Here is a 13247-nt window from a genome sequence, read left to right as displayed (position 1 = left end):
AACATTGCACAGACTGGTAAAGCCATTGATGCCACATCGTATCTCTACTAATCCTATTTGGTATCAATGAAAACAAAATTGACTACCACGAGAATATGATTCAACTTCTTTCATTCTTTCCTTTACCCTTCAATTTTTGGAAGGATGCATGTGAGACTGGAAAAAAAAAATTCTTCAATCCCAATCAGTAATATTTGCATCAGGAGATTCACACTTAATCCACAAAACTGGAGTTTTGAGCTTATAAGTGGAAATGAAACCAGTAACAGATAAAGATGACTCTGGCATTGGATATAAATTAAAATGTACAGTAAAAAAGCAACAGTAGCAACAAAAAAAACAACATATCATTGCTCATTTGTCATGGTTTTGTGATTTTTTGGTTATTGGTATTCCACATCATAACATCATGTAGTGGATATACCTGGTTCTCAGAAGAGGACTACTACAGTCCCCACGGCACTTTGCTCCTTTGTTACCATTTTCCAGCCGGAGGGAAAAGATAAAAGCTCGCAGTATAAAAACTTGCAGATCACGAGACCTCGTCCCTTTTTCCGCCCGTCTCTCATCTTGGCAGCACCTCGCTCTCCAGCCGTCTTATCGTCGGTAGTAGAGTAAGGCCTACCTTGATTTTGGGACATTCTCTCTCTGTATTGGATTTATCAGCTTAAATTGTAATTATATTGTATAATAGTGTGTGTTTTTGCATTCCGATATCTTACTTAGTAAATTAGTTTGTTTCTCCTCAGATTGTTGCCGCTGTTCTTTGCTCTCAGGGCCATTTCCTTACCCTTTTCCCCTTTTCCCTTTTCCTGGGGCGTGGACCCGTGGATCCCCCATCCCCTTTGTCACGGAACCAGGCTGAACGCCTGTAAACCGTTGACATCATTGTACCCAATGGAACTGAATTGAATTGTTATGCTTTTGATACTTTCCAGTCGTGTGACTTTCTCAGTAACTTTAATTAGAATATAAGTCCTCCAGTTTCAATGTAAATCTTACAAGGGACATATACATCAGCTTCTGAAGTCTGAAACTCAGCTTTGAGTAGCATAATATATTATGCAAATGCAAAATAGTTTTCAGTATCCCTTCAAAGCAGCTAAAGTAGCCGTTATTTCCTTCCCAAGGTGTGCAACTTTCTATCTTCCGTGCATCCTCCGACTGTCAAGAAATATGAAGGGTGAAAAAAAAAATCTTCATTCATTCCACTTAAAGCAATACATTGTTATGGAACGTGTGGATAAAGGTCAGTCATTTACATAACTTCTGATCCCGTTGTAAGGGCAAGTGGATGCAATGAGAGAAATGGTATTTTAGCCTTTTGTAGTTATCTACATGCACAGAACCATTTAATAAAAGATTTAGTAAATTTAGTAAAGAAAAAAACTGTAACCAACAGCTTTTCTTTTTCGGGTATAGTAGGAACTGTACACATGTGAGCATGCAGTTTATGAACACTTGTTACTGCCTTTGAATCTTCTGCATGCAGAGCCAAATCACTTGAGTTTGCATGGGATAAGTCTAAAGCCAATGAGAGTGAGAGAAGTCTAAAGCTAGTGAGAGTGAGGTAGTGTTTTTGCATCGTACTGGCTGGAATTGCACACTTCAGAGATAGCTATGAGTATACGTATTTCAAATGTATGTATGGTAAGAAACAGTCGCTATTTAACATCATTTGGCGTTTTGCATAATGAAAAATTGCATTTAGTGGTCTGTTTCTCAAATGTGTGTTTTTAATAAATATAATAGCGCACAGGTGAAGTACCGCAATGAATACTAGTTCACTTGGAAAGAGAAAATGTAGATGATATTGACTAATTAATAAAACTTTAAATGTAATCTTTGTTAACTGCTTAAATAGAGATTTACTGCATCCAACTATTAGGTCAAACATATCTGTAGCTCCCTGGATTACAGGTTAAAAGTAGTATGAATATGGCTTACGCATTTATACTTTCCCCCTTCTACTTGCCTAATCTGAAGGCAATGAAGGTAAATTTGCAAGATTCATATTGATCCCCTGAGTCTGAAATCCAGGGACTCTGGGTTCCTCTTTGCTGCTTATATTCAGGAAGACAGGGGCCAGACAAAGCAATGGAGAAAGCGCATGGATAGCTCCAAAAGTGGCTCCACGTTTTGACCTGTATATGATAAATCGATAAAAAGCTCACTGACATATTTTGCAACAGAACACAAATGGCGTTGTTTCAGGCAAAGGAAAAACCACGATTATGTTCCATTGCTCTTCAAAGAACTATTATTAATATGTCAGTAACTGGTCTTAATGGCGCTAGTAAGGACTCATTACTAAGGTGTTAAAAACTGGTATAAAAATATCAGAATTTAATTGTTATGGCTTTACTTCTGCATAAGGAATTTATGCAGACCCACAGGACCTGGACAATCATATAGAATTTGGGGAGCAACACCTTTCGGACTGCCTATCCACTTCCATTTTATGAAGAAGAATGCCTGCACATAGAGAAGTAAGTACTGAAATCCTGAATAATGTTCTGTATAATGAGAGCTGCTCTTACCCAGAAGTACCTAAGTAGGCACTCAAGTTTACCCAATTATGTACACAGAAATTTAGGTCAGACGGAATCCTTATAGTCTGTCTAGTCTTTCATCCAAACGTTTTTCTCTGTACATATCATCACTTTGGCAGCAAACCATCAAATAGTTGAGGTATTTCTTCATGGTGAGTTACTCCTCCCTTTTCAGTCTGTTAAAGCAGTGTCATCTGACTGAAATTTAGTTGGGAATTCCACTGGTTATTATAAGAACCGTCCATGAAATATTCAACAATTTTTATTGCTATGTATATAATAAATTACTATTTTTAATATATGAATATAGATTATTATTTCTGTAGCAATAAACATACTCAACTATTAGCTAAGCGTACTCAACTAGATGGAAAATCTACTGCAGAAAATTTTCTTTAAGTACATTCATTTACCATTTCAACGTTTTTACTTCTTTTCATGATCCATGCAGGCTTTACTGCAAAAATGTTAACTTCATTTTGTAGAAACTCAAAAAAGAAACTGTTCTGGAATAACTATTGTCCACTAGGAATGTTCAATGGAAAAAAATGTGACTGAATGTTTCAGGAAAATAGCAGTGGGAAAATTCATAAATGACAGTTTTCCCTGAGTTACCAGTTATGTTAAAGATCCAGAAAGACATTTAACAGTTATATTGGTATAATTCTGATTTTCACGGGGAGATAATGCAGAGCTGAAGAACAGGTCTGGAGTCCTTCAATTCAGTCACTTCGGTTTTGTTCGGCCTAGACAGCTCATATTTAAAGTACATGTAGCTGTGAACACGTTCTGGGCTCACATCCTAAAACTTCACTGCACATAATCACTTCATTTTTGTATCCTGTGAGAATGTTCATTACAGTGTTCAATAACTTTTTTTTTACGATTGTAGGTTATTGATGAGAATTTCATGTAAGACATATTTGAGTTTAAGACATATGTATTATATTCTAATCAAAAATCATTCTGATCGTCCTTTCCCCTATCCCTCCAGTAATTAACCTTGACAAACCCCAGTTAACTTATTGCTCTAATGGTGATAAGATTTTATGGTTGTGTTTTCTCACACACATCATGTTAAAAGCAGCTGGTAGGTTTTGAATCAGGACAGAATTTTGTTCAGACAGGGAAAAACGGGGCTTTGTTTGTCTGTTTTAGTTTCTCTGCATTCATCTTAGCACAGCATCCTCTTCCAGGTTCCCCTGCGTGTTGTTTTTTTTTTTTTTTTTTTTTTTGCCAAAAATACTCAGTACTGCAGGAGTTACTGCAAAATAAAGGAACTGATATATCTCCTATTCTCTTCTTAGGGCATACTGTAATTTCTAAAATTTAGAATCTTTTGAACAAGGTGTCTTTAGTTTGATCTGGATTAATGAGGGCGCTGTAAGGAATGTAAAAATGAATGGATTTCCTACAAAATTCTATTTTCTTCCATTGCTTGTGGTTGGTTTTATTATATTTAGATTTATCAGAGACGTAAGTTATAATTAAGGTCAAGGGTTCAGTCAACAGGTATAACTTGTAAATGTAGCCACCTCATGGTTTATGTGATGTGAATGGTATGTTACCATTCCATGATCCATTTCAAATACAGTTTTCAAAAATGGTAAAGATGTGATTCTAATGCTTTTTGAGAAGGCATTATATTCTAAACAAATTCTGCTATTAAGAAAAACAAATAATACACCTTGTCAACAAAACCTATTGAAAACCTCTATGCTTTATTGCATTGACCTACCATTTGAGCCCGTTTTTCACCATGTTTCAAAGATCTGGTAAAAAAAGAAGTAAAGTTGATGCAACATATGTTGACAGGTGTATGAATATGACTGCCTTTAGGGATTTGAAAAAAGAGGAGTGATTAAAAATACACAACCATATTAAAACAACAATAAATCATGCATGCTTATTCATAGATTATGAATTCCCAATTTACATTGAATAGCTCGTTCTGAGATAGGCATTCTACAGCACGGTAAACTAGCAGAGGTAGGTCATAGATTTTTTTTTAAAAAAAAAACATCATTCTCAACTTTCTGACAACAACCTATTATAACATGTCATGTCAATTTATTTTTTTAATGCTAGAGCTATTTTATAATTTATCAGAACACGTTTTAGCATGCGCTTTGAAATATTCCATTGGCCAAAGACTCCTACTGACCATAGTGCAGATTTAAAATAAAACTATACAAAGAACTATGATAATTTTTCACCGCTTGAATAATTATCAATCTTTACCTTAAATGAGATCTAACTATATCTGCTGATACGTCTGTACCTGCTGTCCTTCTGGGATCCTTGTTGATATCGCAGTAAGTGGCAACAATAACTAGTAAGCATGCACACAGATTAATCAGAGGTACATTACTTCATTGATGTATTCTACCTACTCTTAACATTCAACAAATTGTTGAGGGAGTTGGGAATGCGGGTAGTGTTCTCCTCAGCCCACCTAATTGGAGACTGTATCTGGGCAGAAGAACTGACCAGATGAATGACTGTTTGCATGAGAGATGCCATGCCCAAGGCTATGGTTTCTGTGATCTAGATAGCACCTTTAACAAACTGGGAATGGAGCACAACTCACTAGGAGGGACAAAATATAGTAGGCAGCAAGCTAACTGGGGGTCATTGCAAGGGTTTTAAACTGGAGCCGCTAGGGGAAGGAGATGTACTGCTATGTGACAGAAAAGAGCCAGGGAAATCTGTCACTCTAGGAAGCAGTGGGGGAAAAAGCTCAGATTTGTCCCAGGGATTTGTGGGAGGGCTCCTCTAGGAAGGCAGTGCATCCGAAAGCCCAGCTGAAGTGGCTCTACATCATTGTACGCTGCATGGGAAATAAGCAGTGGAAGCGTAAATATGATTTGTCAGCTGATGTAACCAATCTTTTGTAGATCTTGAGCTTAAAATTAGTTCACACGCTTTTCAGTGGCATGTTTGATGTTAACTCTATTGAACAATACAGTGAGGTGTTAGTGTTACAGGTTACTGTAAGCTTGCTTTGCTAGACTTTTATTAGAATCCTTCTTGCTGAAAATTGAGTAGATCAGAGTGTCATACGTGTTCATCAGTTTTTCATAGGAAGGAATCTTTGCACCTTGGGTTGTAAAAATTCAGCTGAATGTATTACACTGCATCTAATAGACAGCATACCTATTATCGAGAACATAGTAACATAGACATAGAAACAAATACTTCATTTTTGTGGACTGGTAGGCCATTTGTAGTATTGTATTTATTTGATGAATGTATTTGAAGTTACAACACATAGCACCTGCTTGAATGACTTGCCTTAGATTTGTTTATTGCAAAAAAATAGGATCTGATTTGACTCGTTTGATACTGCTTTTCTGACAAATTACTGGAACTTTCTGGATGAGAACTGAGTTTTGTTTTCACTTACAGAAGATAAAATCACTTAGTTCCATGGATCTTCAAAGAGCTATGATGACTATCTATAATGCCTCAACTACACATGCACAGTACTGCTTTGCTGGGTTTCTGTAATTTTAGAAAGAAAAGTCTCTAACACTATTTAAAAGTCTCCCATGCTATTTAAATAGTATCTCTTCAACTTCTAAGTTGTTGCATTTATTGTCTGTATCATCAAATAACAAAAATACAACAATCATCAATAATAATAAAACTGGATTAATGATGTATCTACTCACTAGCCATTCTTTTTCTAAACTACACCTCAACTGGTGCAAAGAATGTAAGCCCTCAGGCTTGGTTTCCACTTGCCATGTCTGTCTCTTTAGAGAGCTGGAGTAAGCATATAAGCTTTGCAATTATCCCTAAACGTCTAGCTTTTACTGAATGAGTATAGGGAAGTATTTCTAATTATCTTCGAGACTGTAAAAAGTAAGTTAAACACTCAGATTAACTTCAAATGCCTAGCTAAACATGTAGGAGAAGGTAATTAAGATATACAGAAGATAAATGAAAAAAGGCTTTGTGTAACCTTTGGAGGGCACGGGAAGATTACGCAGTCTCTCCTCTGTGGGTGAAGTATTCAGCACAGGTAACACTGATAATTGAGTCACCTCTGTGTAAAATAGTGGCTGCATTTGCTTTGACAAAAATGAAGAAAAAGTGTGTCTGGTGCTGGTGTTGTATGGCAGTAAAAATACAAAGTAGATTATTATTTCTACCATTTCTTTCATTTAATTCACTCAGGCTTATCAGTATAATTTCAGTCTTCTGGCATCAGCTTCAGCATACAAGCTATTAAGAGTCCAGCCTTGAAAGGGCACTCTGGTTATTAAATATCATGTACATTCAAAATAGGGAAAAATAGGAATGGAAATAGACTTATTATTCAATCAGGGTTATTGTCACTTTCTGATCTCCTCAAAGATGGTTTATTTTGGGCTTATTAATGTAAATAACAGTGATGATTTCATTTATCAGTTGCTATCCTATCTAGTGTGTTTATTAATTAAACATAATTCATGTTTTTTGTGAAAGGCTGTGACTGCCCTCATAGCAAGGACTAAAACTGGGGGAAACAGGAAATATTCACTGTCAGTAAAAAGAAAAAAAAGAAATGTAATGAAGATGTAAAGATAAGAAAGAAAAAGAACATTGAGTGCCCTCTCACCACATTTAATGCAGTTAATTACAGAAACCTTTGACAGGAAATTACATCATGGGAGGGGAAAAAAAAGGATAAAAAAGTCTTTGATGCCTCCTTATGTGAAAAAATATTTGATAATGACTACCATATTAACTACAATGGGATTTTTTTTGTCCCTGCTTTTAGACATTGTATTTCAAAATGCTTTGTAATGTCATAGGTGTTGATATTATGAGTTAAGCTGTGTGCATTTTCTCTATGAATCATTGCTTTACTTGGAGAAAAAATAGTAGAATGTGGCAAGATTACGTTCTAGGCATTTTAGATGCTCCCTTAGTAATTATTGTTTCCTCTCCTATCACCAGCCACCTTGACATTTACTTTGGTGGAGTTGAATTACTGCAAAAAGAATATGAGGACAATAGTTAATCTACTATATTTGCTGTATCAGTTGAGGTCTTCATCTTTGTCTTTCATCCGTTCTCTTGACCTCAGCTCCGTCACCTGGGAGCAACTCCTGGGTACTATGCAGTAAGCTAGTTCATTTTCCTCCTCCTCTTATTTCCTTTATTGTGAGCGATACATGAATTTGCAAGTGGCTGGTAGGTGAGTTTCTTCAAGTACCGCCTCTTAGATCAGCCATATTTTTCTCACTATGTAGTTTTGATGTGAAAATTAATATTTCCTTGCTTCTCTAGAATCAGCACTATCTTTGCCTTTAAAGAATGCATGGATCTATGTGTTTCTAATTTCTGAATGAGGCCTGAATCTCTATTATGATATTAATTTCAGCTACCTTTGGCTAGAATAAGTAAGAGCATAATTAATGACGTTATTATATTATATATAATTAATTATAGTAGTAGAATGATAATTATACTAAGCATTTCACCAAGAAATAGCTATGCATTTCTAAAGACAATGGAAAATGGTAATGGAACAGCAGGGATAGCAACAGTATGTACACTGCTCTCAGCTTCCATCTTTAGTCAGGATGTATTAGTGAATACAGCTGGTTCAGGGCTGAATTCTGACCACACAAAATCTCCGGGTGTCTCTTGACACTTGTCTTGAATTCAATACTTATTGACTTAATGTTGAGCAGAAAGCTACTCTGGCTCTAGTAGCTCTAGTTCAACAGTACTGCCTTAAATTTGCACTATTGTTGCAATCCTTTGCAATTCTAATACTGTAACCCATCCTGTATAGACAAGGAATCAAATCTATCAAAAATATGGTTCGGCTTGGAAAAGGACTCAAGGATGGATTTCTAATAGTGAATATTAAATCCACTTAAACCTTTTCAATATAAATACCTACACCCATTTATTTCATGGAAAGTGTGAGACGTTTTGTTCATCATTATGGTACTTTTCATTACAAAAAGAAACAAAAATACGCAAATGTCTCTACTGCAAAATCGTATTTCTATTCAGCTTTTATTTTTCTTTTATTTATTTTTCTTTAAAATAAAACTGATGGCGTGTACAATTCATGCTCACTGTCCTGCGTACTACAGTGTAGTACAGGAATCCAGTATTTTTATTGGAAGTAAGTATTCTAGAATGGTCCCAAGTACATTTGGATTTGCTGAAGCAAAGCAAATTATATTGCACATAAAAATGATGAGTGAAAAAAATCTGTAAATGTTAATTACTTTCTTAGTAATTACTGTTGTATTTTGTTATTTTTAGCCTAATCTGAGTTCTCTTAGTCATGAGATTTAGTCACCCCAACAAGAATGACTAATGTAAGTTGAAAATAATGAAGCATCATCAAAGAGAAGAGAAATGTATTAGCCGTGCAAATGAGAGAGGGGTGTTGGTGGGGAATAAGGTGAACGAGCTGTAACTTTAAAATACCTTCAGATGATACAGTGAATCCTGAGGGCAGCTTATAGCTTCCCAGGAAAACAGAACCTTTGTTACATATTGTAGCTATTTACAGCTCAAGGTTGTGGTTTGCTGGTTGTTTGTTTGTTTGTTTGTTTGTTTTTGTGTGTGTGTGTGTGTGTGTGTGTGTGTGTGTGTGTGTGTGTGTGTTTTATGTGGGGAGAGAGGGAGGGCTGGAGAGGGAAGGAGGTTGTTTTGTTTTATCCCAGTTTTATTGTAGGGTATTTGTAGACCCTTGCCTTGAGATCTGCATACTTGACTTTCAGACATAGAAAATAGAATTTAAGCATTTCAGTGCTATGAGGAATGTTGTTCCATTACTGGATTTTTCCACCTCATGTTAAGTCAATAATATGTAGATCACTCTGAAAGTAATGCCTTGTATTAATTTCTGCGGAAACTACAACACATACAAGGGGCACAATAACACTGTTTGATAGAGCAAATTCTTAGCTGCAAACCACTGTTTTTCAACATAGTCCCTACCATGAGCTTTACATTTTCACCAGCAATGAACAAGAGCTTGCTTGCCATGCTTATAAAAATCTGCATGGCCAACTAGAACATGGCTTGTCTTTCATGTCACTGTCACCACTGCTGAAACACACCACCCACCCCTTGCTGTGCTCACATCCACTGCTTGGTCTCCATAAAAATACGGCAAGTGTTGATGAATGTCAGTGAGTGCCATTTTTTTCCGCATGGAGGAATTCAGTGACACTCCTTTGCTACGTCCTCACTTCCATGTCAGATGCCATTTTGTCAGACTGCCCCTCTGGTGCCGTCTGTCACACGGCAACAGCGTGTAATGGAATATTGGTGGGAAGATTCAGCCTCTACTTCCATCCCACCAACATCTGCCCCTGATGCTGTGGGCCAACATAATAGAGCAGGAGGTATAACTTTCAGAGCCCCCCTTGTATAAAATTTAGAGTTAACATAGAAATAAAACTTTTGGTCCCACAAGTTTTTCCTCATGGTAAGACCTCTGTCCCCTGCAATATCCTGTCATTTGTAAGCTGATATATCACTGTTCAAAAGCCAAAGAGATGGCTTATCTGTGCAGATGCATGCCATAAAGTACGATAGGCATTCCTTCAACGAAGCGTCGTTATCTTCTCCTGTTCTCCTGTTATGATTTTTCCTTCTTCTCTCTGTCTTGGTGTGGTTTGTTTTTTTGTTTGTTTGTTTGTTTGTTTTTTGCATCATTTCTTTTCTTTCAAGGCTGAAATTTAGAATTTAAATAATTCTTAGTGTTAAGAAAGCTCCATACAATTTATTTGTTATTCACAGCCTGTTTGTGAAGTAGTCGTAAATGCTTCCACTACAATTTGGTAGAGAAAATATGTTAAGCTTCTGCCTTCTTCTGGCTCTATTAGGCATAGCAGTGAGAAAAGTGCTTGAACGCAAACTGCATTATAATGTAATGATACCATATAATCACTCTTAATTTCTGTAAGTTAGCAACTGCTTTTTGAGGTAATGTAGCACTGACTTTCTTCTCATGCTTTTGAATGGAAAGGAGGCAGATGATCATTTATACAGCTTTTGGCAATGTATTTTTATTGCACTGCACTGTTTTCAAATGTGGTCAGGAATGAACAATCCCAGTTCCATTCTGATCCTCAGACTGTATCTATGTCAGCTTGTGTCATTGCCTACACATGTATCATTGCAATGTGGCTTCTAAACAAATGCTAGTGTCCGAATAATTCTGGCTTTGGCAGAATATAAGCAACTTTGTTCTTTTTACCACCCTTTCCATCTACAGTCACAAACATGAAAAGGAAATCTGCGATTCTTGTCGTGTCAGTGCCGAAGTATTTTGTGTGACATTGAAGTGAAAAGGATTTTCCTCCTTTTCTCTCATTTGTTACCAACCTGATTTAAATGACTTCACATCCGTGAAAATGCAAGAAAAATTAAATCAGTGGTAGCTTGTGGTCCCAAGTACCCAACATTAGGACATAACTGTTGCACTATCTACTGTAACAATTGGAAAGATCAGGAAAAGGTAAGCTGGCTCAGTATATCCAGAGGAACAGAACCAAATCCACCTTTTTAAAGGTTTCTCGTGCATTTCATGTTCTCTTTCTGTGAGGCAGTGAATGATCTCACTTAGAGCTTAACCTTCTTACTAGAAACAGAAATGCTCCAGCAGTTCTTCTCTTATAACCAGAACATTTATTTCCATAGATAACAGTTATTTTTCCAGAACTGCTATTTTCTGTTCTGTAAAAGTTTTTGGAGACTGATATTCTGTTCTTCGTCAGATACCGTTTCCATCGATTTCAACTTGTAAGTGAAACACAAATATTCAAGTTGGAAGTGGATGGATTTGTAATGTATTCCAAATATTTACTGGACACAGCATTTTTACAATCTGTGCGAAAAACAAAGTCAAAAAGAATGGAACATGGCACTATTATTTTTTTCCAGAATTTACATGAGCATTTCTAACTTCAAAATTAGCATTGACATGAGTGAGTTGAAGCTTGGTATTCTTAAACCAAGTGAAAATGTGATAGACAGAATCCGTAAGGCTGAGCTTGGATCTAAAGACAGTAGATTTATACCTAAAATCTTTCTTCAAAATACTTCATTTAGTGCTGCACTGCAGAATTAGTCGATACGTAGCCATCTGTAAATGAAATCTGGCCAAAAACATTCATCGTCTACTTAGCCCTGCTTTTGGCGTTACCATGGAATTCACTGAACAAAACAGAACCCCTTTCCTTTTCTCTGCTTTTCCCCATCTATACAGAACGTATGTGGATCTGGCCCTGAATTCACCCAACTTTACAGATCAATTTTTGAGCCCAAAGGCATAACTAAGAACTAAGACATGAGTTCTACCATCTTATTAATAAAATTTAGTAATGATTGAAATGCTATTGCTCATTGCTTGTTATTCATTCATATTTCAAACTCCCAGTTGGAAATTTCTTGACACAAAATATCAATATTATTGGTAAAACAGTTACAGTTTTACTGATTCTTTTTATAGGAATTATAAGAGATGCCAAATTGTGTATGGGAACTTTACGCTTTTGAGATTCACATTGGAGAATAAAAATATTTGCTGTTATCCCAGTTATTCTGTCTCTCAGACTATTCTATGGAACAGAATTCATTCAATGTACTTTTCTCATTCATTTTTACTGTTTTTTCACTGAACTGTTCTGTTGGTTTTTTTTTTAGGTTCATATTTTCTTTTTATTTCCCCAATATTTTTAATGGTAGTAATTACTGACTGCATTAAATATTGTACACAGTATAATTCCTTTTTCCCATCAAGGAGGGAAATTGATCGTTTTCAGTTTGTGCATTTTTGTTTTGTTTTCTACACTATGGCTTGCATTTGGGTTGGAAGTTGTCGAGCGTGAACTTTTTGGCTTGCTTGGGTCCCAGTGAGTAAAGAGGATTACCAGCGCTGCATATAGAATACACACTATCGTTAATGTATGTGAGTAACAAAACCTTTTATATATATATATATATATATATATTTTATTGAAACATAAAAAGAGGGCAACAAAAATAAAAAAAACTAGTTAGATATTTCACCTTGTTTTTGTGAAACTAATGCATGATGGAAGTGGTTGCAGTTCTTAGTGAGCTCTAAAGGTATTCATCAGAGAGTTTTCATTTAATTTTACTCTTCCTGTGCTTATTCCAAATAGTTGCTCACAAATGCATGTATTGCCAAAAAGCAATGACAGTTGTACAATTGTGAAGCAAGGGATATCTTTCTCTAGTAAGATAGGTCTTAAAAAGTCTAGTAAAGGGACACGATCAAATTTTTCTTTGGGTTGGATGCCTGACTGTAACTCTATACATTCCATCTGGAAATTTATGCCAACTGAAAATGGAGTACCAAAGAATTGATGATTTTTTTGAAACCTTGTAACCTTGTAGCGATAAGCAGGACTAACGCAATGGAAACAGCGTTACAAAAGGTGGAAGGAAAATACAGCGCTCACCCGGATCAGAAGATTTGGGGCTCGCAGGAAAAGGCTCCCACCAAGGAGGGATCTCCAGGCAGAGATCCTTCCTCAGGGACAGTCAGCCCTTAAATGAGGCCTAAGAGGGGTGGAGCCAGGCTCCACCCCTTCTGGTTGCACAGGTGAATTGCCTTCACCTGTGCTCCCAGGGCTGACTGGGTCTTTCCTCCAGGTGCTCAATCAGTGGTTCAGGCCATGACTCAGCAGTTCCCATACA

At 36.4% G+C, this 13247-nt stretch overlaps 1 protein-coding gene across 25 annotated transcripts in view; it reads left to right on the top strand.

The window, feature by feature from the left end:
* KCNA4 (potassium voltage-gated channel subfamily A member 4) overlaps positions 1-13247 on the top strand; it is a 307754-nt gene that overhangs the window by 244137 nt on the left and 50370 nt on the right. For 21 of the 25 annotated variants that reach the window (XR_002440479.1, XR_002440498.1, XR_002440478.1 and 18 more), the window contains 2 exons: positions 1131-1249; positions 2377-2489. The exons of the other annotated variants lie outside the window; for them this stretch is intronic. The gene's annotated coding sequence lies outside the window, so the exon portion shown is untranslated. The remainder of the gene's footprint in view (positions 1-1130; positions 1250-2376; positions 2490-13247) is intronic. 25 annotated transcript variants of the gene reach the window in all.

The sequence above is a fragment of the Numida meleagris genome, chromosome 6 (genome assembly GCF_002078875.1).
Source record: "Numida meleagris isolate 19003 breed g44 Domestic line chromosome 6, NumMel1.0, whole genome shotgun sequence".
Classification (NCBI taxonomy): domain Eukaryota; kingdom Metazoa; phylum Chordata; class Aves; order Galliformes; family Numididae; genus Numida; species Numida meleagris.
Note: the sequence above shows the minus strand (reverse complement) of the source record. Positions and strands in the feature narration are given on the sequence as shown.